The sequence below is a fragment of the Geotrypetes seraphini genome, chromosome 1 (assembly GCF_902459505.1).
Source record: "Geotrypetes seraphini chromosome 1, aGeoSer1.1, whole genome shotgun sequence".
Classification (NCBI taxonomy): domain Eukaryota; kingdom Metazoa; phylum Chordata; class Amphibia; order Gymnophiona; family Dermophiidae; genus Geotrypetes; species Geotrypetes seraphini.
In genome coordinates, this window is record NC_047084.1 from 279,595,701 (window position 1) to 279,622,833 (window position 27,133).

Consider the following 27,133-nt stretch of genomic DNA (forward strand, 5'->3'; position numbering starts at 1 on the left):
ATAAATACTCTGGTGATTGCAGATGCCAAGCCTTAAACACAAGGCATAGCAATTTGAATTCTGTATGTTTGGAAACAGGTAACCAGTGTAGACCATGCAAAACTGGAGTAATATGCTCAGTTCTTTTAGCACGTATAAGGAGTCTAGCAGCAGTGTTTTGAATAAACTGCAAGCAATGTAAACTAGATTTACTAGAACCTAGATAAATAGTATGACAGTAATACAAATTACTTGGACTAACTTCAACAAGTTTTCAACTTATGGGACTCATAATCAAAACTTAAACACGTCTAAAAACCTGCCCAAGTTGGCACTTGGACAACCTATAAGACATGTCATCCAGATGTCGATAATCAAACATATTTTTTTAGATGTATCTATGGACTTTTTAGGCCTCTGAATGCCGCTGTACACCTAGAGCTGAAAGGGGTGTATTTGTAGGAGTGGTTGGGGTGGGATGTGGGCAGGATAGGGGCAGACCTAGACTTAGTTGTCCTGCAAGGATAATTGAAGGTTTTACAAGGCTTCCTGGATGGAACTTATACATTGTGGCTTAGACAATGTAAAAACAGGTATAAGTGCCCAAAAGGTATCCAAAATGACCTGATAACCACTGCAGAGACAAATTAAAGACCCCCCACACAATCCCCCAGTGTTCACTGACCCTCTCACACCCCCACAAAGATCGGAATAAAAATGTACATGCTTGTCTCCAGAACATCAACATCTAGTATAGGAAAGCCTCTAGTATAGGTCTCTTAAATAGCCTGGGTGGTGGGCTTGTGAACCATAGAAAGGAGGACCCAGGCCCATAAGCCACTCTAACCACTACATTAATGTTGGAAAATGTGAGCCCACCAACCCTCTCCCAATCCCCCCCCCCCCCAGAAAACCTACTGTACTGTACATATAGGTGGCACCTACAACCATAAGGGCTACTGGAGTTGTGGACAGTTGGGTTTTGGGGTTTTTTGGGGGGGCTCACCATATCCTATAAGGGAGTTCTGTGAGTTGTTTATGTGGCACCCTTTTTTGTGTGTGTGTTCAAAAATTTTATTGGCATGTGTTAACAAAATACAAAAAGGAAAAAAAGAATATAAACACAAACAGCATCAATAGCATGGGTAATACAAATGACCAGTGTCTGAGCAATAGAGAGAAAATCCAATCATCAATGGTGTACAATAGGTAAGGCTAGGTGACAGTACACAGAAGGAAAGAAAATGATGTCAACCAATGGCAGCAATAATACACAATTAGGTATCAAGTAAGATAGCACCCAGATCAATTATTGCATACAGAACAAAACTCTAATAGTGGGTCCCAAATCTCATGATTTTTGACCATGGAACTGAACTTTTCAGCATGGATACGTTCATATTTAACAATAAGAGAAACAGTAGCCCACTATGCAGTGTAAGAGACTGAGGACTCCTTTTACGAAGCCGCATTAGCGGCTTTATTGCACGCACCATTTTAGCGCCCGCTAACCCCCGCGCTAGCCGAAAAACTACCGCCTGCTCAAGAGGAGGCGGTAACGGCTAGCTCGGCCGGCAAATTAGCATGCGCTATTATGCGTGTTAAACTGCTAATGCAGCTTCGTAAAAGGAGTCCTGAGTGTAATGACTTCCAATTGGATCGGATTACTTTTAGTTCAATCGTAATGAATCCTGAAGTTCACAGCAGTGCCCTTTAAGGTTCCTCACTGCTCTGTTGCCATGCTTGGTCCCTCCCACATCCAAAAGGCCAGGTTCTAGGTGTTTCGGACTTGGATGAAATTTTGGTCGAGAATATGGTATAAAGATAGATGACCTGGCAGTCTGGACAAACAAGAGCCTGGCCGTCCATATAGATGATTCTCAAAAATATATATATATTTTAGATGTATTTTTCGAGAATGGACATTTTCCTGCTGCCAACTTTGGGCATCTAGCACCACACATCCATAATGGACTTAGATGTATCTTTTGAAAATGTCCCTCCATAGGTTTTAACTGATGCAACATGCACAAATGGTGATTTTTTTTTTACCACATGGGCTATCTGAGGTTTGAAACTTAAGATCAGCATCACAATGTACACCTAATGTAGTAATTTGAGAAAGAAATGGTAACTGTTGACTATTAATCTCTGACAAGGCTCTTAATCCACTATGATTGTACGAAATCTACATCCACATGATTAAATTATGTTCAACCAATTGGTTTGCTGAATCAAGTTATCATTGACATCGGAAATAACTAATTCTTGGCTGTCATCCATTTAACTCTCTGGCTAAACATGAGTTTCATAATTTTATTAATTTCATGGGGAAGGGCATTTTCGATATGACGTCTAAATCTAAGTTTGAATGTTTGCAGAACACACACAAAAATCCAGTAGCAAACATGACCATTTTTGAAACAGGAAAATGTCTATTTTCTGTTATAATGTATTTGTATCCCTCCATGGTGCAACTGCACCTCAAATGGTGTGCAGTTCTTGTCGATGCATCTCAAAAGATGTGGAGAGGCATTTTCAATATGACGTATAAATACGAGTTTAGACGTTTTATGGAACACACACAAAAATCAAGTAGCAAGCATAACCTTTTTCAAAACAGGAATACATCTTTTGTTTCAAAAATGGCCATTTCTTAGATGTGCTTCTTCTCAGTATGTCTTGTTGAATCAGTTAAAAAAAAAACACGTCCAAAAGAAATATGCATAAAACAATCCATTGGAATGTAGGAAGGCCAGCATTTTTAGTAGACTGGCCACACAGACATCCCAGCAGTAAAATCATATAAAAGTCTCACGTACACATCTCACCATGACCCCCTTATAGTATATGATGAGCCCTCCAAAACCCACCCAAAACCTACTGGACCCAAGAGTACACAACCCCATTTATTTATTTATTACCCACCCTCCCAGAAAGCTCAGGATGGTTAACAGAAAAACAAACACAGATTCTGAGAACGAGCTTACAAAAAAAACGTGAGGGTAACAAAATAATAGGGGGACCTAGGTACAATATTAAAGGCTAACAATTTATCAAGGAACAATGTACAGATTCCTTTGTCAGAGGATCTAGACAGAAGATGAGGCTAACATGTTATCATGTACAGAGGGGAATCAGGTGGAGCAAAGGCATACATAGTTTAGGGGCGGAGACTCTGGAAACATAGAGAGCATAGCAGGGCACGGAATGAAAAGCATGCTGGAGGGGAGGTCATGCAGTAGTGTAGTTTTGTTTATCTGGCAGCTCATATATTTATTCTTATCGCTTGAGGACTTCATTGTCCTAGTTCCTCATAACTAATTTCAGGCCCGGATCAGTTAACAGAAGTGGAAGGTCTTTACTGCCTTTCAGAAAGTCGTCAGCCCTTATGCCTGCAGATGTCACATATATCTAAGTACATTGGGATTTGGGTGGGTTTTGGAAGACTCACATAAGTGTAGGAGTTAGAGTGGAATATGGGTCTATCTCTATAGTCCACTGCACTGCCCATTAGTCTACACCAGGAACCTGCTTGCTACACTACTAGTACTGGCCATAACATCTGAAGCTATCATATGGGCAGTTATGTATTGTTTCATCCACATCTTTGGGGGATAGAGGGGGTGGAGAGTGTGAACAGTCTGTCTTTATATACTAGGTCTATTCCCTTCAGTATTTTGAATATTTCGATCATGTTCCCTCTCAGTCTCCTCTTTTCAAGGGAGAAGAGGCCCAGTTTCTCCAATCTCTCACTGTACAGCAACTCCTCCAGCCCCTTAACCATTTTAGTCGCTCTTCTCTGGACCCTTTCGAATAGTACCAAGCCCTTTTTCATGTATGGTGACCAGTGCTGGACGCAGGGCCGGATTACCCAATAGGCCAACTAGGCATGAGCCTAGGGCCTGAAATAGTCAGGGGGGCCCATTGAAGGATGACATACCAGATGGCAATGGGCCCCCCTCTTCCCTCCATGGCAACGGGCTCCCACCCTACAACAACAATGCCTCCACCCCCCCCAGCAACGGGCCCCCATCCAACGATAACCACACTGACCCTCCCCCTCAGCATCGACCAGCCAATGAAGCTCGAAGAAGATCCCGCGATGACTGCATCTGCCGGAAGAAGTAAGTGACTTCGGAGGGAGATGAACCGGCAGACGCAGTCATTGTGGGATCTTCTTCGAGCTTCACTGGCTGCATTGCCATCGGTCGATGCTGGGGGGGGGGGGGAGGGCCGGCGCTGTCGTCGGGTGGGGGATCGTTGCTGGGGAGCGGCGTTGTTGTCGTTGGGTGGGGGCCCATTGCCGTGGAGGGAAGAGGGAGGCTCGTTGCCGTAGGGGGGAAAGGGTGCCGTTGCTGTGTGGAAAGGGTGGTGGAGGGAGAGAAATGGGGCATATGCTAATGGAACTGGTGTGTAGGGAAAGGGGAAAACAAGGGGGAAGGATACTGGATGGATTTAGGTTGGAGGGAAAGAAAGGGGGCTAATGTTGATGGAATTGGAGTGCAGGGAAAGGGGGAATACAAGGGGGAAGAATACTGGATGGATTTAGGCTGGAGGGAAAGGGGGCAGATGCTGATGGAAGTGGGGGGAAGAGAGAGAAGGGAATGAAATGCCAGATCAGGGGAATGTGGGTGTGGAAGAGGGAAGGGAAGAAGAGGAAAGGAGAGGAGAGAGATGCCAGATCATTGGAGGAGGAAATGGAAGAAGATGGATGCCAGACCAGTGGGGGTGAAGGGAAAGATGGAAGGGGGAGGCATATAGTTTCTGGAAGTGGCTTAGGACAGGGTAGTTGGGAAGAGAAACAGAGAGATGATGGACCCTGGGGTGGTGGGGAAGGAAGGAAGATGCTGGATGAAAGGGTAGTTGAGAAAAGGACAGATGATGGATCTGGGGATGGTGGGGTCCATTGCCGAACCTGCAGATATGGACATGAAAAAAAGGAAAGATGCCAGACCTTCGAGGGAGGGAAGGGAAACGGAAGGGAAGGGAAACGGAAGGGAAAGACAGAGATGGAAGATGGATGGTTAGCACGGAGAAACAAGAAAATGACAAATAGGCAGGACACCCTGGCAAGTGAGTTATCAGAAGACAACCAGAGCTGGGGCCAACAAAAGGTAGAAAAAATAATTTTATTTTCTGTTTTATGATTACAATATTTATTTTGTTTACACCACAGAGCCGGTATGGGGTTGGAGATGTTGTAACCCTATATGTCTGCTAAAACTAAGCCTTAGTCACATAGGGGTCTTTTATTAAGGTGCACATTTAGCGTGCACAAAATAGGTTAGCATACCTTAATAAAAGGACCCTTAAGTATCTTAATTAAAAATTTGACCTGCGACTTAGCCTTTTTTTTCAGATTTTGGCCCATGTGATCGAGTTTGACACCCCTGATGTAGAGTGAGGCAGTTAGGCAATATAAATTTGGATATTAATATAGACTTATATTTCGGATAGTATTACTGCTTTACAATATATTTGAATGCTTTTATATACATATTGAAAGGGTTCAGAGTTAATGTCCTGGGTAAGTAGGTGGGAAGGGAAGGAAGGGGGATTTGTTCAGAGATGTTTGGGGGTTCCATAGAAGAAAAACTGTGCACTGGTATGCTAATCTTTGTTTGTTTTGAATTTTAAAAAAAGAAATATATGTGGAAATAAAAAAGTAAATAAGAAAACAGATAAATGGGGGTGGGGTGGGCGGGGGGCAGGCCCAGGGGGGCCCAGTGTACTTGTGTGCCTAGGGGGCCTCGAAGAATTAATCCTGCCCTGGCTGGACGCAGTACTCCAGGTGAGAGCGCGGTACAGTGGCATAAGCGCGGTACAGTGGCCCGGTACAGTGGTATGATAACCTTCTCTGATCTGTTCGTGATCCTCTTCTTTATCATTCCTAGCATTCTGTTCGCCCTTTTTGCCGCTGCAGCGCATTGTGCAGACGGCTTCATCGACTTGTCGATCAGAACTCCCAAGTCTCTTTCCTGGGAAATCTCTTCAAGTACCGCCCCGGACATCCTGTATTCGTGCATGAGATTTTTGTTACCTACATATATCACTTTACTCTTATCCATGTTGAATCTCATCTGCCATGTTGATGCCCATTCCTCGAGCCTGATTATGTGAAGTTGCAGATCTTCGCAATCCCCCTGCATCTTCACTACTCTGAATAACTTCGTATCGTCTGCAAATTTAATCACCTCACTCGTCGTACCAATGTCCAGATCGTTTATAAAGATGTTGAGAGAGGGAAAGAAAGCCCATGAAGGATTCAAGTAATCTCCCTCCTCTTGTTGCATGAAGTAAGCACATAACTTTTCATCTGTGGCTTGTCTTTAGCCAGGACTTGACTAAAGATTAACAGGATGTGGAAAACTGTATGACAAGTGGAAGATAGCGAACGTCACACCGATATTTAAAAAAGGATCAAGAGGAGTACCGGGCAACTAGAGACCTGCGAGTCTCACGTCAGTCCCTGGGAAGATGGTTGAGGCGCTGATCAAGGATAGCATAACCCGGCACTTAGACACACATGACCTGATGAAAGCCAGCCAACATGGATTCAGGAAAGGGAAGTCATGTTTGACAAACCTACTTCAATTTTTTGAGACAGTGAACAGACAAATTGATAATAGAGAACTGGTGGATATTATATACTTGGATTTTCAGAAAGCGTTCGACAAGGTTCCACATGTAAGACTCCTCAGGAAACTGCAAGGCCATGGAATAGAAGGAGACATACTAAGATGGATAGGCAAATGGTTGGAGAACAGAAGGCAGAAAGTGGGCATAAATGGGAAATTCTCAGACTGGGAGACTGTGACTAGCATTGTGCCCCAGGGCTCGGTACTTGGACCCATCTTATTTAATATCTTCATAAATGACCTGGAGGATGGAACATCTAGTGAGATCATCAAGTTTGCAGATGAAACAAAACTATGCCGAGCAATCAAATTGCAGAAGGACAGCGAGGAACTCCAGAGCGACTTGAGCCGATTGGAAAATCGGGCTGATAAATGGCAGATGAAGTTTAATGTGGAAAAATGCAAAGTGATGCACTTACGCAGAAAAAATAAGGAACACAAGTATAGTATGTCAGGTGCAACTCTGGGAAAAACCGAACAGGAAAGGGACCTGGGCATATTAATCGATAGGACCCTGAAACCGTTGGCGCAATGTGCGACGGCAGCAAAGAACGCAAATAGAATGCTAGGCATGATAAAGAAGGGAATCACAAGTAGATCGGAGAAAGTAATACTGCCGCTTTATAAAGCGATGGTCAGATCACACTTGGAATACTGCGTCCAACATTGGTCTCCATACCTAAAGAAGGATATAAAAATACTCAAGAGGGTACAGAGAAGAGCAACAAAGCTAATAAAAGGCATGGAGAACTTTGAATACAAGGAACGACTTAAGAGATTGGGATTGTTCTCCCTTGAGAAGAGGAGACTGCGAGGGGATATGATCGAGACTTTCAAAATACTGAAAGGAATCGACAAAATAGAGCAGGAAAAAAAAATTTACATTGTCCAATGTGACACGGACAAGAGGGCATGGACTGAAGCTAAGGAGGGAGAAGTTCAGGACAAATATCAGGAAGTTCTGCTTCACACAACGAGTGCTGAACATCTGGAAGAGGTAATTGCGGAATCCACCGTTCTAGGATTTAAGGATAAGTTAGATGTACATCTCCTTATGAGTGGCATAAGGTGACGTAAGTAAAGGTAAGCTAGAGTGATATGGGGACTAAAATTATGCCAGGGTACACCTGGCGGGGCCTCCGTGTATGCGGATCGCCGGACTTGATGGACCTAGGGTCTGTTCCGGAGATGGCACTTCTTATGTTCTTATGAACTGCAGCTGCTGAATTAGAGACTTTGGAGATTGTTGCTGAGTGAACCAGCCTGCTGAAAGAGGGTCCTGAAACTGTGACTAAGGCTGAGCTGTGAAGAAACAATCTCAGAGTCTTAGGAAAATGGGGAAAGGGCAAAACCAAACTGCTGGTTGCTGATGAAAAGTGTGCTGAACCAAGTTCCAGTCTGAAAATAAATCTTTCCTTTTGAATTGTCTGACTGTGTCTTTGGCTACCTGTGTGTGTGTGTACTTCCTCTCCTGCCTGCTTGACCCATCCACAGTGTGCTAAGCTGTTAATTCATATGTTGTTATTGTATGGACAGTTAATAATGTGCATTAATGAAATAACACAATATTTGCCTCTTTATATATGTTATATGGCAAAATCATGAATTGCATAGTAATGAAATACAAAGCATGCAGATACATTCAAAGCATCTAATTATTATGCAAATTGAACAATGAAGTATGTATACATATCTGCAAGTGTTTGAAAATATTTTTTCTTTCTGCATTCTTATTGTGGGAATTAAGTTAATGGAACTTATAGCTACTGTAGGGATCCCATGAGGTGGTCAAAGATGATTATTTATTGCTTTATTTTGTTTTGATGATTTCTGCTTCTCGCTGTATGTTATATGCAATGTATGAGTATTTTAAATTGCAAAAGAAAAATCTGTTGGATTTAATTGGAACGTATTAAAACAAACAAAAAAAAAAGAAGGTCACCACTCAGGGTTTTGAAGAGACAATTGCTGGTACTTACAAAGAGAACAATGAATCTGGAACCATGCATTTAAGGGTTAGCATTATACGAGATGAAAAGTTCTTAGCCTAACCAAGAAAAGAATGACGTGAATATGGTTCAATCAATGATCTGAAACAATGTCAAAATAGAGAATTTTGTTTCAGTTATTTGGCACTTAACAAAATAAGATAACACTCTTTTCAGCTACAATGGCAAAATAACGCTCAGAATTTAAGAAGTTGGTTGGTTGGACTGAGAACCTTTCAGCATCCCCTCATAGGTACAAATTTCAAATTTTTAAAAATTGCATATCCAGAGCAAGCCGATTTAAATAGGGAGGCTATAAAATGTTCCATTTTATATTTTTGAGGTGTTTTTTTAGTGCTGGAGAGGTGATTAATATTGCCCCTATCACTTTTAAATGTACAAGATCCAAACACGTGCCTCAGAGCAGAGGTAAACCGTGACATACAGAATATACTGTATAAATTAGACATATATTTCTTTTGCAACAGACTTTAAAGGCCTACACAAACTACACGTGGGTTTTAAGGCATATCTTGATATGGTCTCCTCTTGTTCTTAAGTGTTGTGTGGAAAAGCAAATTGATGTTTGGAATTATTTCATACTTAAACTTTTGGTTGCCTAGGAAAGGATGAATGTTAGTAAATATTGGTTTATTGATGCAGGCGATCATAGCCATCTCAGGAGAAAGAAATAAGTTTCCCTCTGCATCCTGGAAACGACAGAGTACAAATGTAAATGACAAAGTCCACAACCCATGCTCTCTTAGGAGACCAAAATGAAGTTGTTAAGGTACTGGTGGGGGGGGATGTGGATTTGAACCCATGACCTGTGGAAAATAGAAGATGTGCCTTTAACCACTGAGCTACAGGAGCTTTTGTTTAGGCAGGAGTTCCTATTATTTTTTTAGTGACATTCTGCCATCTAAGTACATATTGATGATGTCACACTGATGTCTGTATTGTGCATTAGACTTGTCCACTTGCTCTGAACCACAGCCATTGTGAGTAGGGATTCTCTTATTTTCTTAGCCTTTTGGGAATGAGGTTTAGTATGCTATATATTTTTCATGTGCTATGCTTTAGTAATGCATTTAACATCTTTTTCTATTATTATCAAAGAGGAGTCCTCTTTACCCCGCAAAATAGAATATTTAGTATGCAATATATACTATATATATATTTTTCATGTGCTTTGCTTAAGTAATGATTTATTAAACATCTTTTGACTTTAATATCAAACTGGAGTCCTTTATACCCCAAAATATAAGCCCCATTCACCTATATGTGGATGCTTCCGGCACGCCAAAGTGACACCTAAGTCGTGTGCACCTAACTCACACCTACCTAGTGCCCAACTCATGCTCAAAACTAGACCTGCTTTTGCTACATCTACATTTTAGGTATTAGGTAGACACATTAGGATGCTGAGAAGCATGCAATTCTCTAAATGAACATCTATTTCAAAGCCACTCCCACACCTATCCTATTAGGCACAGATTTTTCCGATGGGCTTCCACAAAATTGTGGATGCCTATTTTGTGAATCGTGTCCAACCTTTGGACGTCTAACATAGTAACATAGTAAATGACAGCAGATAAAGACCTGAATGGTCCATCCAGTCTGCCCAACCATACATGCTCTATAAATTAATTATTTAGTTTAAATAGTGCTTTTACTTAGATATTTCTGGGAAAGAAATCTAGAGCCCTGCCTGGTAGTGTGCTTAGTTCCATGTACTGGAGTCTCCATCAAAGCTCACTCCAGCCCATCCTAACCATCCCAGCCATAGAAGCCCTCCCCAGTCCATCCTCAACTGAATGTCCATATAGTTTCAAGTTTATTTAAAATTTCTTATACCACCTAATCAGACTTCTAGGCGGTATACAATTATAGTAAAAACAGATATTGATTATAATACAAATTTAAAATAATAGACATCTTTAGGGGTAGTTAATACATCCAAGGACGCTTTAACCAAGGACAAACAGAAACAAAAGGAAAAAGGTTGAAACTACAATATTATAGAGAAAGAGAGAACAAATTAAGGAAAGTACACTGGGAAGGGTTGCTGTGGTAGGAAACAGCATGTTTTGCCCTTACAAGGACACTTAGGGCTCCTTTTACAAAGCCGCGCTAAGGCCTTAACGCGCGCTAGACACTACCACCTCCTTTTGAGCAGGCAGTAGATTTTCGGCTAGCGCGTGCTAATCCGATGCATGCGCTAAAACCGCTAGTGCGGCTTTGTAAAAGGAGCCCTTAGGTTTCAAAAGCATCAACAAATAAAAATGTTTTTAACTTTGTTTTAAATTGATTTAAAGAAGATTCTACACGTAAATTGATAGGAATAGAATTCCAAAGGGAGGGAGCAGTCACAGTACAAATACTCGATCTCATTGTATTAATAAGCTTGAGGGATGGAACCGAGAGCAGATTCTGAGTCACAGAGCGAAGAGTTCTAGAGGAGTTATGGGGAATAAGGAATCTGTCTATAAATTCGGGCTGATTATTCTGACGAGTTTTAAATGTTAGTAGTAAGATTTTGTAGCTAATTCCGTGTTCTACTGGAAGTCAATGTGAGTTGTACAATAAGGGAAAAACATGGTATTTTGAACAATCTGAAGGCGTCTTATTTCTTTTTTTGTTATGCCCTTGTAAAGGGCATTGCAATAGTCAAGCCTGCCCAGTACTGGCCTTAGTTCTTCAATGCATACCCATTATTTTCTGATTAAAGATCCTCTGTGTTCATCCCACGGTTTTTTGAACTCTGTTACCATTTTGTTCTCCACCACCTCCCTCGGGAGCGCATTCCACGCATCAACCACCCTCTCCATAAAGAAGAATTTCCTAATATTATTCTTGAATTTACCACCCCCCAACCTCAAATTATGCACAATGGTTTTACAATTTTTCTTTCTCTGGAACAGATTTTGTTCTACATTAATACCTTTGAAGTACTTGAACATCTGAATCATATCTCCCCTGTCCCTCCTTTCGTCTAGGGTATACATATTCAGAGCTTCCAGTCTCTCCTCATACGTCTTCTAGCGCAAACCTCCTACCATTCTAGTCACCTTCCTCTGGACCACTTCAAGTCTTTTTATGTCCTTTGCTAGATACGGTCTCCAAAACTGAACACAATACTCCAAGTGGGGCCTCACCATCGATCTGTACAGGGGCATCAATACCTTCATTCTTCTACTGGTTATGCCTCTTTCTATACAGCCTAGCATCCTTCTGGCAACAGCCACCGTCTTGTCACACTGTTTCTTTGCCTTTAGATCTTCAGACACTATCATCCCAAGGTCCCTCTCCCCATCCATGCATATCAGCTGCTCATCTCCCAGGACATATGGCTCCTTCCAATTTCTAATCCCCAAATGTATTACTCTGCACTTCTTTGCATTGAATTTTAGTTGCCAGATATTAGACCATTCCTCTAACTTTTGCAAATCCTTTTTCATGTTTTCCACTCCTTCCTCGGCGACTACTCTGTTACAAATCTTGGTATCATCCACAAAAGGCAAACTTTTCCTTCTAACCCTTCGGCAATGTCACTCACAACTGAAGTGAGGCTTACCGGCCTGTAGTTTCCCGCATCCTCTTTATGACCACTGTTATAAATAGGGACCATACCCGCTCATCTCCAAACCCCAGGAACCACTCCTGTCTCCAAAGATTTGTTGAACAAATCTTTAATAGAACTTTCAATTATTGCTTGTCAAAGCCGTTAATTGGGCTTATAATCCACTTCACTTGGACACCTAAGTTTATGGACATCCACATTGTGGATGCCTAAAGTTAGATGTCATTTACAGAATCTGCCCCTTAGTATCCATTGCTTGCGTACATGTTTACAATATTAGGACATATGCGCTCATGTGAGCAAATACCTGTGTAAGTGCTAGCAGGGTACTTAAGCACTATTCTACTAATACCTGCTTAACTTACATAATGCATATTTCTAAGGGGGGGGGGAACTACACAAAAGTGAAGTATAGGTAGGACATAGGCACATCTCCTACTTCCACAGGTAACTTACAATTGTTCCTGCTGCATTTAGGCATCCACACTTAAGCCAGATCTCTAAATGCTAGGAGTGGCAATACAAGATTATGCTAGAATTCAATATAAACAGAACCTAGACATGCTAGGTTCCATTATAGAATAGGATCCTATTGTTTGGCTCTTATAGTCATTGTCATATGCCATAATTTGTCCTACTCTTGAGGCCCATGTTTTGAAAGCTATGAACTTTAAAATGATTTCTCATGAGAGATGACAAGACTTTAATATGAGCACTTTGAAACAGATTAAGCTAAAAGGTTTGTCACTCTCAAGCACTAATTAAAAATACATCACTTCATAAAAACTTTAGAGAAACTAGGTTCTTCCATTGACTTTGGGCTCCAAGGTTTCATTTTGAATTGAGTCACTGCAAATTTTTAATGCCAGCTGCCTAAACAATGTGCAAAGACAGATTTATCATTGTCTTGGTTCAAAATAAGGTCAACAGACAGGTTTTTTATTTATTTTCAGTTATGAGAGGCGATACAGGTGCTACCTTTTAATTGAAATGAGTTTTTGCAGTGTGCAGACTTGAAAAGAATATTCGATAACTACTGAATAATGTAATGTAAGCTGCACAATCAAAAAATGTATTTTAATTACTTTTTTGAACACGAGTTCAAATGTGTCTGCCTTGAGGCAAGTGCGCCCAAGCAAGTAAAATGCAAATAACACGTATTGTTCTTAAAATAATTTTAGAATATGTTATTTTAAGCAAATCATTTGCTTTAGATAATAAAAAGGCACAACAGTGCAATCTTTCTTCATGAAACACAAGCTATATTTTGTAGTTATTTTCTTGTATAGACAAACACAAGCATGATCATGATTATATAATAAAGAAAAATTACTAAGGGCTCCTTTTACTAAGCTACTACGTGGAAAAACTAACGCTAGCTCAATGGAGGCGTTAGCGTCTAGCGCACACGCTAAAATCGCTAGCGCAGCTTAGTAAAAGGAGCCCTAAGTATACGTTAACATGCATATTTAAACAAAAACATTTCCTCTACACAATGGCTGGGAACTCATGTGAATGCAAGATACATAGTTTTCCACCACTCTCTGGGTGAAGAACTTCCTTATGTTTGTACAGAATCTGTCCCCTTTTAACTATAGAGAGTGCCCTTTCGTTCTCCCTACCTTGGAGAGGGTGAACAACCTGTCTTTATCTACTAAGTCTATTCCTTTCAGTATCTTGAATGTTTCTATCATGTCCCCTCTGTCTCCTCTTTTCAAGGGAGAAGAGGCCCAGTTTCTCTAATCTCTCACTGTATGGCAATTCCTCCAGCCCCTTTACCATTTTAGTCGCTCTTCTCTAGACCCTTTCGAGTAGTACCATGCCGCGAGGGTGGACTGCTGGGCGGGATGGACCTCTGGTCTGACCTGGCAGAGGCAATACTTATGTTCTTATGTTATGTACGGTCACCATTGCTGGATGCAATATTCCAGGTGAGGGCGTACCATGGCCTGGTACAGCGGCATGATAACCTTCTTCGATCTGTTCGTAATCCCCTTCTTAATCATTCCTAGCATTCTGTTTGCCCTTTTTGCCGCTGCCGCGCATTGCGCGGACGGCTTCATCGATTTGTTGACCAGTACTCCTAAGTCTCTTTCCTGGAGGGGGGGTGTCTCTCCAAGTACCGTCCTGGACATCCTGTATTCGTGTATAAGATTTTTGTTACCGACATACATCACCTTACACTTATCTACTTTAAATCTCATTTGCCATGTCACGGCACATTTATCGAGCGTGTTTATATCACGTTGCAGGTCTTCGCAATCCTCCTGCATCTTCACTACTCTGAATAACTTTGTATTGTCTGCAAATTTAATCGCCTCACTCATCGTACCAATTTCCAGGTCATTTGTAAATATGTTGAAGAGCACGGTTCCAAGCACCGAACCCTGCGGCACTCCACTCCACTCTTTTCCAGTCCGAGTATTGTCCAATTACTCTCACTCTCTGTTTCCTATCCGCCAGCCATTTTTTAATCCACGTGAGTATTTCACCCTCGATTCCATCGTTCGAAATTTTTCGAAGCAGTCATTCATGCGGAACATTGTTGAAAGTCTTCTGAAAATCCAGATATACAATGTCGACTGGGTCACTCTTGTCTATCCGCCTGTTTACTCCATCAAAGAAGTGTAGCAAGTTCGTCAAGCAAGATCTTTCTCTGCTGAAGCCATGCTGACTGGTCCTCATCAAATCGTGTCCATCAAGATGGTCAATGATGCGGTCCTTTATCAGTGCCTCTACCATCTTTCCCGGTACCGAGGTCAGACTCATTGGTCTGTAGTTTTCCGGATCACCCCTCGAACCTTTTTTGAAGATCAGCGTAACATTCGCCACCTTCCAGTCTTCTGTAATGTTTCCCGATTTGATCGACAGATTGGCTATTAGTTGAAGCAGTTCAGCTATAGTCCCTTTCAGTTCCTTGATTACCCTCGGTAATGCAAGCATCTGAGATAAACAGCACTTCCTTTTTTTTTTTTTTTTTAGTTCAATCATCTGCTACTAGCCTCCTACAGGTCTTTATTCATCTGCGCAATTGTTTTGTGGTCTGCATGGCAGCCTTGTAATCCATCCTCAATAGCAGAAACCCGCTGCTCAAGTTGCTCAGTCCTTTTAGTACATGTATCCATTTGTTGCAACAGGCTTGCAACTTCCGCTTGTAACGCGGAGATTTTAGACATGCTTTCCTTTATCAATGTTTTAATGTCTTTCAGTTCAGACATTAGAGGTTCTAGGATATCTGAAATATCCCGTTCCTTTGACGCTTTCAGTGGCGTCAGCGGGTCAAGCTTAGGCCTCTTGGCACTGCCCTCTGCGAAAGCAGCCTCCAACTTACTTTGCTTTCCAGATGCCATCCTAAAACTTATATATTATACTCACTATATATGTGTATAATGAATACTCCTAAATTGCCCGTGTTTTATACATGTGTAACCTGCTAGTTAGGAAAAAGATGGAGAAGGGAAAGAGCCATTGATTCAAACATCCATTCCGCTTCAGCACCAAGCCATGCCCCTTCGATAAACAACACTTCCAAGGTCACACAATAACAACTAGCAGCAACAGTTGTGCCAGCCTAAAAACTTACAGGTCTGTATTGCAAAATTTCCCTCCACGTATTGAGAAATTTTCCTACAAGTATTGAGAAAATTCCTTCCAACAATACTCATTACCTACTGGCAAAGCAATAAATCTTTGAAGTAAAATTGTGAAAAACTGAACGTGATAGAAGAAAACTAAGAGCAGCTCTGGAATCAGCATAAAAAAGTGAGGTAATATCACATATTAGTTTTCAGTCATCCAATATCATGAAGACTAGTGAATAGAAACATAGAAACATGATGACAGATAAAGGCCAAATGGCCCATCTAATCTGCCCATCTGCAGTAACCATTATCTCATTCTCTCTCTAAGAAATCACACGTGCCTATCCCACACCTTCTTGAATTCAGACACAGTCTCTGTCTCCACCACTTCTTCCGGAGACTGCTCTATGCATCTACCACCCTTTCTGTAAAAAAGTAGTTCCTCAGATTATTCCAAAGCCTATCACCTCTTAACTTCACTATATGCCCTCTCATTCCAGAGCTTCCTTTCAATTGAGAGATTTGACTCATGCGCATTTACGCCACACAAGTATTTAAACATCTCTATCATATTTCCCCACTCCCGCCTTTCTTCTAAAATATACATATTGAGATATTTAAGTCTGCCCCATAAGCCAGATTTAAAGATAGTTCAAAGATAGTTTAAAGATCTTTGCATAGAAGAACACATGTCGGGATGCTGTGGAGCAAAACAAAAGGGGGGACCCGTTCTTGAAAAAACCTTCGGGCAAAACTTGTTGAATCTTAAGGTCCTTCCCGAGGTTTAAAAAAAGAATGAAGAAATATCTAAAGCTAAGTACATAAGTTTTAAATTTGTATAAGAAAAAAGCTTATTGATTTGCACAAAACATAGAATATAGAGCACAAGCACTTAAAAAATCTAAGGTCTAATGATGAATAAAAGCCAGAAAAAGAAACAAGCCTTCAAATAATTTGGCTGGTGGTTGGCTGGCTGGAACTGAAGACCATAGAGGTACTTAGAAATGTATTATCTGAAGAAAAAAAGATTGATTAGAAAGTAGGCACTTAGAAGTTTATTATATGCCGTTGTGGATTGATGGTGTATATTACATAGACAACGTCAAAAACAACATTGGGCTATTTTTAATACATCAGTTGAGTGTCCAGGTGGAAACATGATAAAGTCTATTTTTTTCAGTGAAGTAGTCAAAGAGTGATTCACTGTCAAGGCTGGTGTTCATGCCTTCCTCAGATCTGTTTTGTTGTTTATTTCATTGGCTTTATAATACTCCTATTCTGCATGATTGTTTAGACCAGGTACAGAATGAAAATCAGCCAGCTCTTAATATATCTGTGCCTGAAATTCCACATGACCATGTTCTCTGGTTTACCGATGGGTCACAGCAAGGGGATAGAGCTGGTTTTGCTCCTTTTCAATTGAACAAGCAAGGTAAAATTTTACAATTAATGCAATATATAATGCCTGAGGGGTACTTAGCTCAGGCAGCCAAATTGGCAGCATATCTTGAAGTATTCAATGCTGCAAGAGATCAGCATTTAATCATTTATACTGATTATAAATATGTAGAAAGTTCATTTAATTCTTATTGTACCTATGAATAGCCTTACTGGGTCAGACCAATGGCCCATCTAGCCCAGTAGCTCGTCCTCACAGTAGCCAATCCAGGTCACTAGTACCTGGCATAAAACCCAAATAGTAGCAACATTACATGCTACCGATCCAGAGCAAACAATAGTCCCCCCCCCCCATGTCTGTCTTTATAACAAATTATGGACTTTTCCTCCAGAAAATTTTCCAAACCTTTCTTAAAACCAGCTATGTTAACCACTCTTACCACAACCTCTGGCAACTTGTTCCAGAACTTAACTATTCTCTGAGTGAAAAAATATTTCTTCCTATTGGTTTTAAAAGTATTTCCCTATAATTTGATAGAGTTGTAAAATCTGGTACAAGAGGGGTTGCGCTAGTAGTGACGGTGAAACTTTAAAGCATAGACCACTGTTGGAAGCCCTATTTGAGCAAGTAACTGAAGGTGCATTATAAGGATTCTACATCTCATGCAATTGGGTCAGAGAACACCAGACTGTGGAAACCTCTGTACAGCATGGCTATTAGCTGATTGACGGAAATTCTGAATGGATACATCAGTGGAATTGGCATCCAGCTCCCTTTATAGATCATGTCTCAGGACTCTTCAATGCAATTTGAGAGACATTATTATGTGTACTCTACTATTTGGAGTATTGTTTGTAAGCATTTACCTACTTTACCCCTCCTTTACAAAATCAAGCTAGTCGTCCACCGCAATAACAGATCCAATGCTCATAGAATTCCTATGAGCATCTGGGATGTTACTGCCGCAGTGGGTAAGTTGAAAGCATCTTCAAAAAAGTGGGCTTTTAGCTTGGATTTGAATACTGCTAGAGACAGAACATGACGGCATCCTGTTCCAGGCATGTGGCACAACAAGAAAGAAGGGACGGAGTTTGGAATTGGCAGTGGAGGAGAAGGGTACCAATAAAAGGGATTTACCCGATGAACAGAGTTCATGGGAGGAGTATGGGGGAGATAAGTAAGGAGAGATATTGAGCAGCTATAGAGTAAATGTACTTGTAAATGTAAATGTATAGAGTAAGAGGAGTATGAACTGTATTAAGAAACAGATGGAGAACCAGTGAAGTGAGTTGAGGAGAGGGGTAATGTGAGTGTGGCGGCTCTCATGGCCCATGAATTGTGTAGTAGCATTTTGAATGGACTGAGGACTGAGAGATGGATGAGTGGGAGACCTGAGAGAAGTACATTGCAGTAGTCTAAGCATGAAGTGATGAGAGCATGAATAAGATACAACCTTCCGTTGTGGCAACCTGATATTGGGTTAGAAAGTTATTTTGGAGGGGATGCCATTTTTGGGAACCTTAAAGCAGTCTCTGCAGCTGGCAGTACAGATGCCAGTACTCAGCACTTCCTACTATGAGTGGACTGATCAACTATATCAGTGCATCTAGCAAGGAAGTCTTCATATTTTGAACACAAGGAGCCAAACTAGTCAACTCCAAAGGTGAAGTCACACAGCATTATTGCTGCATAGCCATAAGCAGACCAATCCTGGACTTCATTCACCAGAATTCTGTCTGACAAAAGGGCATGCAGGATATTTATGTATTTATTTCATTTTCTATACCGTCCTCCCCAAAGAACTCAGAACAGGTATGAAAGTTAATATGAATATAATGTCCATTTGGCCATTTTCTTGAAAGCTCAAGTCTGGAAGAGCTTTATCATTCCATAAAATTGAATTACTATGCTACTGTTCTCTAATATATATATATATATTGTGACCGGGCCCGTCCCCGAGTAAGTGGGAAACTGCGGCCCGGACCACAAGTAAGATTTTTTTAATACGCCTTTTATAGGGCAGTGGAAGGAAGACCCGGATACCGGATTCTTTAGAATATAGTATCAGGTTTATTACTGTCCCAAAGTTCAAAGAAAATAAACAGCAGAAGAAAAAAACATAAAACATTCACCTCAGTTGGTTACAGTGCTTAGAGGGCCTCTCCCCCATTATACTCTTACAGTCCAGGTTCTATTAAGGAGCAAGATGGCACTTCCTTATCACCAGTAAAATCCCAGCAAACGTATAAGTCAGTTAAAGCTTTCCTTGGCTCGTAGCCCCTGCCGGGCTTGATGGCTCTCACTCTGGACTTTACCCTTTTCGAGCCTAGCTAGCTGAGCACGGCTTGCGTCCAGCCTTCTCCTTCTCAGCTCTCTGCATTTGTTTAACACTTTATTAGCACCTTGTTAACTCTGCCCGCACTGCTCATGCTGTCGGGTATACAAACAATAGGAGACAGTTCTTCAGGAGTTTAACTTAGGACATGCAAACATCATATTCTCCCAGGTCCATGCCCTCATCACTTATCTCATTACTTAGCACGCTGTCCATTTCCCATTCACACTCCCGGGAACTCTGGCTTGAAGTTTCTTCACTTCTTTCTGTTTGTGCTTCCCCTCCCCCTCTCTGTACGTCTGCAAAACTATCTGCAGCTTTGCTCTGGGGAGGCTTTCTCAGCCCTGCTCTTTGGGGCTTGAGTTGCCAGTCACAATACCTCTCCAGGGCAGTAACACCTTTCCCTAGGTGTGGGCTTCTTGCCCTCCGTTCCTGCTGGACTTGAGGCACCCTCTGTGACCTGGAACCCACGTGAGTAGTTTGGCTTCTCAACCACTCCTTCTGGTTCTCCTCTCTCTTCACTCTCGTTCCTTCTCTAGTTTCCTCCCTTCTCCCTTCTCCAGTAAATTGATCTTTCCTATAAGGCCAACCCCGGGGTCTGACTCCACCCCCTTCTAAATTAGCCTCAGGTTTCTCCCTGACTTCAGGAAAGGAGTGATAGGGGAAATCAGTGGTCTGCAGAGCCTTTCTTAATTGGCTCTTCAGCTGTGCTGGAACCTGCCTGGGCTTGCCTTCTTTTGCCTGAGCCAGCTGTCCTGACTCCATGCCTGGTTTTATCCAGCCTTGTGCTGCATTCTGGGGAGTTTTAGTAGTAGTTTTCACTGTGACAGGAGCTTCCCTGTCACATACCCCCCTACTTAAACCCCTATCGGTCCTTTCTTCCTTTACACTCTTAGAGGATTCCTCCCCTAATCGAGACAGAACATCAGCATTCTTATGAAGTGCCCCTGGCCTGTGTACTATCTGAAAATGATATGGCTGAAGGGCCAGATACCATCTGGTGAGGCGGGCATTACTGTCTTTCATTTTTTCCAACCACGTTAAGGCTGCGTGGTCCGTGACCAGGGTGAAGGACCTTCCCTCTAAATAATATTTCAGAGTGTCAATGGCCCATTTAATAGCCAAGCATTCCTTCTCCACCGTAGAGTAAGCTTGCTCCCGGGGTAACAACTTCCTACTTAGGTACATGGTAGGGTGTTCCCTATCCTGGTGTAATTGGGACAGGACTGCTCCCAACCCTTCCTGGGATGCGTCTGTCTGTAGTAGAAATGGCCTCTTAAAATCAACCCCTTTTAATACAGGATCCTGACACAAACATTTTCGCAATTTCTCAAACCCTTCATCCGCCCTCTCAGACCAGTCCAGCCGGACAGGCCGATTTTTCTTAAGCATATCCGTGAGGGGAGCTGCCAACTCCGAAAACCCAGATATAAACCTGCGGTAGTACCCTACCAATCCCAAGAAACCCCTCAACTGTTTCTTGTCTACTGGACGAGGATAGTCCCTGATGCATCCTACCTTATCCATCAATGGCCGGATCTGCCCTTGGCCCACTTGGTACCCCAAGTATTTTACCTGAGACTGCCCAAACCAACACTTCTGGGGATTCACCGTGAGCCCTGCCCTACCTAAGGCTATCAGGACTGCTTCCACCGCTCCCAAGTGCTCCTCCCAGGTTTGGGTAAAAATGATGATGTCATCCATATAGGCTGCTGCGTATTCCCCATGCCCCTCTAGCACCTTGTTGACAATTCTTTGGCAACTTGCAGCCGCGCCATGCAATCCGAAGGGCATACGTCGGAATTGGAAGAGCCCCTGGGGTGTCTGAAACGCTGTCTTTTGCTTCGACCCCTCAGCCAGAGGAATCTGCCAATACCCTTTACATAGGTCTAGGGTAGATAAATACCGCGCCCTTCCTAGCTTATCCAACAGATCTTCGATCCGTGGCATGGGGTACGCGTCGAATTCTGATATGGCATTGACCCCCCGAAAGTCTATGCAGAACCTTGTGGTTCCATCTGCCTTGGGCACTAGCACAATGGGGCTATTCCAAGGGCTGTGGGACTCCTCAATCACCCCCAAGTCTAACATCTCTTGCACCAGTTGCCTTACTTCCATCCGTCTACTCTCTGGTAGTCGGTAGGGCCTGCGCCGTATAATTCTCCCCGGAGCGGTAATAATTTCATGTTTCCCCAGTCTAGTGTATCCTGGCTGGGAGGATAATACCGAGCTAAACCGCCCCAATACCCTCCCCATCTGTCGTTTTTGGGCCTCGCTCAGCGTAGCCCCAATTTTGGGGTTCCCTCCTGACCCCATGTCAGCAACCTGGGGTCCCAATTCCCCATCTTCTTCCTCCCCGGCCTGGGTGTACAACACTGTCCTGTCTTTCCAGGGCTTTAGCAGGTTCACATGGAAGATTTGCTCCCGCCCCTTGTCATCCTTTACTCGGTAGTCTACTGCATTCAGTTTTTCTATCACCTCTCCAGGACCCCTCCACCGGGCTTCAAACTTATGGGGCCCATCAGGTATTAATACTACCACCCTGTCCCCTACAGACAAATTCCTCACCCGGGTCCTCCGGTCATAATAGGTCTTCTGTTTGACTTGACTTTTCTGGAGGGCTTGTTGGCTTAGCTTAGTCACTTCTCTCAGCCTGCCCCTCATTCCCTGCAGATAGGACAGCACATTCATATCTTGTTCTTTTTGGGGCTCCCAATTTTCCCGGATAATATCCAATAAACCTCGTGGAGGTCTTCCATAAAGGAGCTCAAATGGGGATACCCCTAGTGACTCCTGTGTATTCTCCCGCGCTGCATACAAGCAAAAGGGAACCCACAAATCCCAATCTCTAATATCCCCAGCAGCACCCTTCCTTATCATCCGTTTCAAAGTCTGATTGAAGCGCTCGACTAAGCCATTAGCTTGGGGATGATAAGCGGACGTGTTTTTATGGGTAATACCAAAGGCGGCTAGGAAGGCCTCGAACACCCCCGATTGGAAATTGGTCCCCCTGTCCGTTAACACTTCCCGGGGAAACCCTACCTGGCAAAATATTTTAGTCAATTCTTGCACCAAAATCGGCGCGGAGGTGGATCTTAAGGGCACCCCCCAAGGGAATCTGGTGGCATAGTCCACCACTACCATGATATATTCAAACCCTCTCCGACTCTTATCCAGGGGACCCACTATATCTACCCCGATACGAGCCAAAGGCTCCTCAACTCTCGGTAAGGGTATTAAGGGCGCTTTGGGGGGTTTATACCCTGTCAGCTTCTGGCAGGAGGGACAAGTTTCACAGAATTTCTTCACCTCCTTATAAATTCCAGGCCAGTAAAACCTCGCCAGGATCTGATCTAGGGTATTATCCCTGCCGCGATGTCCTGCTAGCGGATGCTCATGGGCTAACTTCAATATAGTCTGCCTAAAGACACCGGGCACCACCAACTGCTTCCATGGTTGGCCCCCTCCTTTCCTTAGGGTCTCTCTATACAACAGGCCCCCTTCCTCCCTGAACCTGGGGTAAAAGTCGACCCGCTCTTTAGTCTGTTCCCAGGCATGTTTAAGAACCTGATCCTTCTGTTGCTCCTGGGAAAAAAGGGGGAATTTCTCCAATACTTCCCCAGGGATCCAGGGTCGAAAAGGCCCAGCCTGTCTCTCCCTCCTATCCCTTCGTTTGGAAGGACCATCCTTTGCTTGCTTGTGGGCCAAAATCCTTTTCTTTTGGGTATACCGTTGAAAACCCTCCCAATCCCTTCCTAAGATTAGGGCTACTGGGGGGCGGGTTACTAGAGCCAATTTTACCCAGCTCTTCTGACCCTGGTAATTCAAGTGAACCTTCCTTAAATCATATGGGGTAGCTGCTCCATGCACACATCTCAACTTGGCCCTCCCTGCGGGCCGCACACACCTCGGTCCCCTCTTTCGCACAATATTAGCCCAGTCAGGCAGAGCAATGAGGGATTGATCCGCCCCAGAATCCACTAGGGCCTTCATTTTTATACCCTCCACTTCCACCTCTATGGTAGGCTCTGGCATCACCCCCACCCGGGTGGCTAACATTACCTTCCTCTTCCCCCGTGAAGAAAACTGAGGACCCCCCCTCGGGGAACTAGGCTCCATCTGGGAAGATTTCAGGGCTTCTTCAGCCTCTAAATAATGCTCCAAATCCTCGCTCACCTGCTCCAAAGTTTGGGACCCTTTTTGCATTACCCATACCTTAGCCCTCGGAGCAATGGCTTCCAACACTTGCTCCATCACTACCTCATTTATAATCTCTGGTACCCCCTTTCCTTTTGGCTGTAGCCACCTCTCACACAGCCTCTTAAGCCGCTGTATCAGGGCTTTCGGGCGTTCCTTCGGGCCCAAACGAGCGGCCCGTAACTGGCTCCGATAGTGGTTGGGGCTATACCCTAAATAATCCAACAATGTTTGTTTAAGTATGGGATAATCCGCCGCTTGTTCAGCGCTTAGCGTTTGATAAGCCTCTAAGGCTCTACCCCCTAGACATGGTATCAGTCTTATGGACCATTGGTCCACTGGCCAGTGCGAAGCCATGGCCACCCTCTCAAAACCAACTAAATAGTCTTGTATATCATCATCTACATTTAATTTATGCAGTCTTATCGGCTCCCCAAAAGGAGCGCCTACCGGCCCGACGACACCATCACCGCTGCCGGCCGCCGGTACTGCAGGTCTCTGCGCCAGGTTGCTTATGGCCTGTATCTGAGCAGTCATTTGTTGCAAAAGTTCTGTATGCCTTGCTTGCTGCGCCTCGTGATCAGCCTTCCAAAGCTCTGCCTGCGACTGCAACATCTCCTGGAAATGCAGCTGCATACGGTGCATCTCCCCTTCCAGACCAGTCCGGAACTTGGCTGCCTCCATCCTGAAATACAAACAAGAGAGAACAGGAACCCAAGTGCGGACTTTTCAAACTATGGTGTTCCCCTTCTGGTCCCCAAGCTTCTGGTCCCCCTTACCCACCAATCCACATCAGCCACCCCTAAGTACCGTTACCTTAGGGACTGATGTGTCTCAGCCTTGGGATATTAGGGCCTCCCCAGCCACTCCTGCAACCAGGAACTCAGGAACCTGGAACCGCTCCTCCGGACTCCGCTCCACTCTTTTGCTGATGGTGGCCTCCAGATGCCTTAATGCTGCCTCTGGGTCTTTTAATCCTCAGTCTCCAAGAAAGTCCGGTTAAGAAATTTATGGCTTTTCAAAAAAAAATCCAAACCACGCTCGAATTGTTCCTACATTCCACACCACTGTGTTACCGGCGGGTGAACACAGTCCTTTCTGGCACTATTTTCCACTGCCAAAACCAGCTGTTGCTTTGCACACAAAAAAAAACCCAACCTTTGTGTTTCTGTGGTTTTGCCGTTTTTTTTTTGTTTTTTTTTGTTTGTTTGTTTTTTTTTTCCTTGGGGTTTTTCCTTTCCAACCTCTGGGCGTACTTCCTCCACTAACCTGTGGGCGGCGCAATCCCACCACTGCCACCAACTTCTTGTGACCGGGCCCGTCCCCGAGTAAGTGGGAAACTGCGGCCCGGACCACAAGTAAGATTTTTTTAATACGCCTTTTATAGGGCAGTGGAAGGAAGACCCGGATACCGGATTCTTTAGAATATAGTATCAGGTTTATTACTGTCCCAAAGTTCAAAGAAAATAAACAGCAGAAGAAAAAAACATAAAACATTCACCTCAGTTGGTTACAGTGCTTAGAGGGCCTCTCCCCCATTATACTCTTACAGTCCAGGTTCTATTAAGGAGCAAGATGGCACTTCCTTATCACCAGTAAAATCCCAGCAAACGTATAAGTCAGTTAAAGCTTTCCTTGGCTCGTAGCCCCTGCCGGGCTTGATGGCTCTCACTCTGGACTTTACCCTTTTCGAGCCTAGCTAGCTGAGCACGGCTTGCGTCCAGCCTTCTCCTTCTCAGCTCTCTGCATTTGTTTAACACTTTATTAGCACCTTGTTAACTCTGCCCGCACTGCTCATGCTGTCGGGTATACAAACAATAGGAGACAGTTCTTCAGGAGTTTAACTTAGGACATGCAAACATCATATTCTCCCAGGTCCATGCCCTCATCACTTATCTCATTACTTAGCACGCTGTCCATTTCCCATTCACACTCCCGGGAACTCTGGCTTGAAGTTTCTTCACTTCTTTCTGTTTGTGCTTCCCCTCCCCCTCTCTGTACGTCTGCAAAACTATCTGCAGCTTTGCTCTGGGGAGGCTTTCTCAGCCCTGCTCTTTGGGGCTTGAGTTGCCAGTCACAATACCTCTCCAGGGCAGTAACACCTTTCCCTAGGTGTGGGCTTCTTGCCCTCCGTTCCTGCTGGACTTGAGGCACCCTCTGTGACCTGGAACCCACGTGAGTAGTTTGGCTTCTCAACCACTCCTTCTGGTTCTCCTCTCTCTTCACTCTCGTTCCTTCTCTAGTTTCCTCCCTTCTCCCTTCTCCAGTAAATTGATCTTTCCTATAAGGCCAACCCCGGGGTCTGACTCCACCCCCTTCTAAATTAGCCTCAGGTTTCTCCCTGACTTCAGGAAAGGAGTGATAGGGGAAATCAGTGGTCTGCAGAGCCTTTCTTAATTGGCTCTTCAGCTGTGCTGGAACCTGCCTGGGCTTGCCTTCTTTTGCCTGAGCCAGCTGTCCTGACTCCATGCCTGGTTTTATCCAGCCTTGTGCTGCATTCTGGGGAGTTTTAGTAGTAGTTTTCACTGTGACAGGAGCTTCCCTGTCACAATATATATATATATATATATATATATATATATATATATTATTTATTTATTTTTTTTTTTTTAATTATTATTTATTTATTTATTTTGTCTAATTTACCATGTGCAAGATAAAATACTTCAAAAAAAGTGTCAGGCTGTACTGTTCAAATAGCAAGGATAATGAAGCCAGCCCTGGCAAAACATCATCCAAAACTTTAATGCTATTAGGTATAAGCTTTTTGTTGCAGTATTTAGAAATTGTATCATCATCATTATCTTGCTTAAAATATTCCATAAGAGGCATTTAGATGTGAATTGCTTGAAGTGCAAATTGCTTAGACAACCAGTCTGAAAGCAACTGCTCAATATTCAGATGATTTTTGTGTGTGTGTGGCAGAGAAAGAGAGAAAACACTGTACAAGCACTTCTTTTTCTGGGGCAGAGCCAACAGCCATGGATTGGTACAGTGAAGCCTCGCAATGCTTGTATTTTGTCCTCCCCCACCCCTCTTTTCTGGTTTGAGGAAACAGCAATAGCAGCATTGGTAGGAGTAGTAGGGAAGAAGGGTCAAATCTCACTGGTATTCCTTGATATTTAGGACAAGTCCCTTAACCCTCAATTGCCTCAGATTCAAAATCTAAATTGTAAGCCCTCCAGGGACTTGAAAATACCTACTGTATTTGAATGTAATTTGAATGTAACCTGCCTTACTGAGAAATATGTGATCTAAATCTAAATCCAAAATTCAATACCAAGCATACTATAAAGTAATACAAAAACTACAAATGTCATTCAGGACTTAGAGAGTAATTCCAACATACTGTAATATCACCATTTTTGTAAGCTTGTGTATATTGCAAAACTCTGCTTGCATAGTCTGTTGTGACAACTTTCTTGCCATT

The 27,133-nt window shown here is 43.2% G+C and overlaps 1 protein-coding gene across 4 annotated transcripts in view; it reads right to left on the bottom strand.

The window, feature by feature from the left end:
* Positions 1–27,133, bottom strand: part of CTNNA2 (catenin alpha 2) — a 1,640,869-nt gene that overhangs the window by 64,684 nt on the left and 1,549,052 nt on the right. The window lies entirely within an intron of this gene.